Consider the following 3,817-nt stretch of genomic DNA (forward strand, 5'->3'; position numbering starts at 1 on the left):
CATGGGGGAGCGGCGTTGGTTGACACAGAGGCCTTTGTGATAACTGGATCTATCCAGAATCAGGACAGGCTGGTGATGGGGAGGGTGGTCCCCAGACCTGGCAGGAGCTACCCTTCCAGAATGCTGTGGAGCCGAACCCTGCCCCGAGGACCAGGGAGAGCTGACCTGGGCTTCCTGCTCGCTGCCTCCTCCGTGTGTGACCTTGGAGAAGGTGCCCTTTTCCCTGTCTCTGAAACCTCTCGGGAGAGGTTGTTGTCAGAATTGAATGAGATTGGGGAGGGGACAGCTACAAGTGAGGCACACTGTGTGTGGCCACCCAGCCCTCAGAAAGTTGGCCAAACTGGAGCCAGGCAGGGCTCAGCATCCAACGTGGGGCGTCCCAGGCAGTCAGGGCAGTAGGCAGACTGGCTGCTCAGACGGGAAGTGCCTGGCCGTGCATGGAATCTCAGCGCACAGGAGGAGGAAGGCACGGAGGAGCCTGATGTCACAAACAGCTAGGGCCCCATCTGCTCCCCAGCAACCTGTCCCACCGAAGCCGAAGGGGTGGCCCCCTTCCTGACCAACAGAGCCTCTGCGTATCCGCATGCCTCAACCGTCTGTGGAGATCACAGGCTTTCACCAGGATCTGTCTGTCCTGGGGTCTGCTGTGCCTGGTACCATGCTTATCTGCTAGCCAAAAGGACAGCAGTTCAAATCCACCCAGAGATGCCACAAAAGAAAGGCCTGGCAGCCGACTTCCAAAGCATCAGCCCTTGAAAACGCTATAAAGCACACTTGGGGGGGCACCAGGAGTCAGGGCCTAGGTGCCAGCAGCTGGTGGTCTTGGGGCTATGCGCTGGACCAACCAGCAGGACTGCGAGGTCCTCGTGACTTCGTTCCCTCGGGGTAGCCCTTCTTGCCGGTATAGTCTCAGGACCCAAGGGGCAGGGGTGGTGGAGGCTGGGTGAGGGAACTCCTTCTCTTCCCCCACATGCGTTTCTTCTGGGCAAACCAGCAACCCCCCAGGGGTCCTTCCCCCTGGCTGCAGGCCCGCCCCCAGGCATCGCAGGTGGAGAGGCTGCTCCCAGACCTGGCTGCAAGTTTGCCCTCAGCCGCTCCAAACCTCCACAGAGGCTCCCCTCCACCCCTGCCACACCGTGCCACTCCTCCAGGGGACAAGGGTGGTGGCCAGGCAGTTGGTGTTGTGAAGCTTTGGGCGCGCCGCTTAACTTCCCCGAGCCTCAGTTTCCTTATCGGCAAAAAGGGGACAACAAAGCTCCTTTCCAGGGAGCACCAGAGAGTGGAAGAAATGAAGTCAGCATGGGGCACCGCAGGGTGACCCTATGTGTTGCCCCACGTGGTGGCCTCTGTTTCTGGGGTCACTACAGGATTATCAGGGAATTCGAGGTGGAGTTGTCGAGAGCTGGGATGTCCGTCCAGAGCTTGGCCTGGAGAAGGGATCTAAGGCATCAGAGTTGGGAGAGGGAGGCCCGGAGGCCCGGGACTCACAAGAGACCGTCTGGCATGAAAATGGAAGAAGGGGCTGTAGGGCCAGTCAGCCTTCGCCGACCTCTGTGTGTGTGCATGCAGCTCTGGACGCCAGGGCCCTCGGTCACAGAGGAGCCCCAACTGGAGGCCCAGGGGGAAAGGCACCTTTCAAAATCTCCAGGCAGCTGACTTTATAGCCCATGGCTTCCCGGAGACCAGGACAGCTGGCACCCTGTCCATGAGTGCACACAGCCCTGGGCCCGGGAGCGCAGGCCACCGACACTCGCTAAAAGCCCACCCTCCCAGCTGGGTGCCTCCAAGTACCCTGGCACTGCCAAGAGAGCTGGCCCAGCTTTCAGGAGACCCACAGGTTGTGGGGGACACCTGCTGGTTTTCCCTGCCCAAGGAAAATGGTCTCCTCCACCCCACCCCACCCACCCCAGGGCCCTCTGTTGTGGGCAGGAATGCGGATTTCTCACCTGGCCTGTGGAGAGCAGGGGAGCTCCGCCTGGCCTCCAGCTAGGGTCTATTACAAATAGCTCCATAAGGTCATCTCCAAGGTCAGGATGGTAACCTTGGTGCTAGGGGCCTGGGCTGCAGGGCAGGCCCCTTGTACAGAAAGTCACCCTGGGCTTTGAGTCTACCAGACCCACGTTCAAATCAGCTCAGCTGGGTGAACTTGGAAAGACAGCTTACCTCTCTGAGAACATGGGGGTAACCCCCCCTGCAGAGGTGGAGGATTAAATAGGATTCATAACCCCTGGTGTCCAAGATCAATGGGAAGCTGTTGTCGTTGACAGGGTGGAGTGAGCTCCTGATTCAGGGCGACCCCTTCTGCAGCAGAAGGCAACGTGTCCCTGTTCTGTGTAAGCCCGTTACTGCAGCCATTGTGTCAGTCCATCTCCTTGAACATTGCCCTCATTTGTCTGACCCTCTTTCCTTTACCAACCTTCATATCCTCTTGTAGTGGTTTGTCTTTCCTGACAACATGTCCGGAGTCTGTGAGCCGAAACTCCCATCCTGCTTCGAGGGAACATTCTGGTTGTGTTCCTCCTCAGACGGGTGTGTTCGTTCTCCGGCAGTCCCTGGTATAGTCCGTGCTCCTTGCCAACACCGCAATGCAAATGCAGCAGTTCCTCTTCCATCTTCCTGTTTCCATAGCCCAGGGTCCCCATGCACGTGGGGTGGTAGGAAGACCATGGCTAGGGCCAGGTGCACCTGCATGCTATGCAGTAGCCGCTCGAGAAGAAGGAAAGAAAGGCTTTTTTTAAAAAAAGAAGAAGGATTCTGGTCTGCTGCGTCCGTTTGCAGTCTGTGGAGAGGAAAAGACGTCAAGAGTGGTCAGTGTCCGAGAAGGGAGCTGCAGCGTGGTGAGCTTGGTGCCTCCTACGCTGGAGGATCTCCCTTGTTCCTGCAAACTTGCCACTTCCCAAGTGGGCAGAGGAGGAAGGTCAAGGTGGAGATGATCCCAGCTGTGTTGTCCGCATTCGACCAGGCTGCCCCCTTCCCTGAGTGAAACCAAGCCCTTATGTGGACCAAACGAGAGGGTCTGGGGGGCCCAGGACATCAAAACCATAGGTGTCTGTCTGTAGGGCAGAGGGTGGATGCAAAGCCAGCACAGGCCCAGGGTGGCTGGTCTGTGCTGTCCTCGTATGGAGGTGACTGTCCTCCTTGCCCCCCCCCAATTGGTCACCTTCTGACTACAGTGGAAGGCATATTCACTATAAATTCTCTTGACATTTCAGTATGTGTCACCTTCCCCATATTTAACAAGCAAATCTTTTTTATATGTGTTGTTATGAAAACATGGGATCACAGTGAACATACTTTTAGTAGCCTTTTTTTTTCCAATAAGTGTATCGTGAGATTTCTGCACCTCATCACAAAATCTTCTGGAAAGTCCCGTTTAATGGCCACGTGGTTCTTAATCACATGTATGGTTTATTTAACTAGTCTCCAAATGGTGTTTTTTTATATATCTATTTACAATGTTTCACCATGATAGTTAGTGTCCTGGGAATAAATTTAGGTCTATTTCCATGATTATCTCCTCAGAATGAGTGTCTAGAATTCGCATTGCTAAACCAAAGGGTTTGCACATGTTTAAGGCTTTTGATGTGCGTTGCCAAATCACCCTCCAGGAGACCATACGAATTTACATTCCCACCAACAGTGTTTGAATGCTACATGTTTCCCCAAACCTTGGCCAACTGGGGATATTATCATACTTTTAATCTATGCCGATATGATACGTTTTTTAATGTATGTGTGTATCTTGTTTTAATTTAGAGTTTATTTTAATTACAAATACAGGTTTAGAGATTAAATTTTTATCAGGGTGTTCCCGATT

At 54.4% G+C, this 3,817-nt stretch overlaps 1 protein-coding gene across 1 annotated transcript in view; it reads left to right on the forward strand.

Annotated features, from left to right (window-relative positions):
* The window catches only part of COL23A1 (collagen type XXIII alpha 1 chain), a 380,073-nt gene that overhangs the window by 337,642 nt on the left and 38,614 nt on the right, over positions 1 to 3,817 (forward strand). The gene's annotated exons all lie outside the window — the stretch shown is intronic.

Source organism: Echinops telfairi, unplaced genomic scaffold, assembly GCF_000313985.2.
Source record: "Echinops telfairi isolate 266 unplaced genomic scaffold, ASM31398v2 ScPeMD7_7469;HRSCAF=8507_0, whole genome shotgun sequence".
NCBI lineage: Eukaryota > Metazoa > Chordata > Mammalia > Afrosoricida > Tenrecidae > Echinops > Echinops telfairi.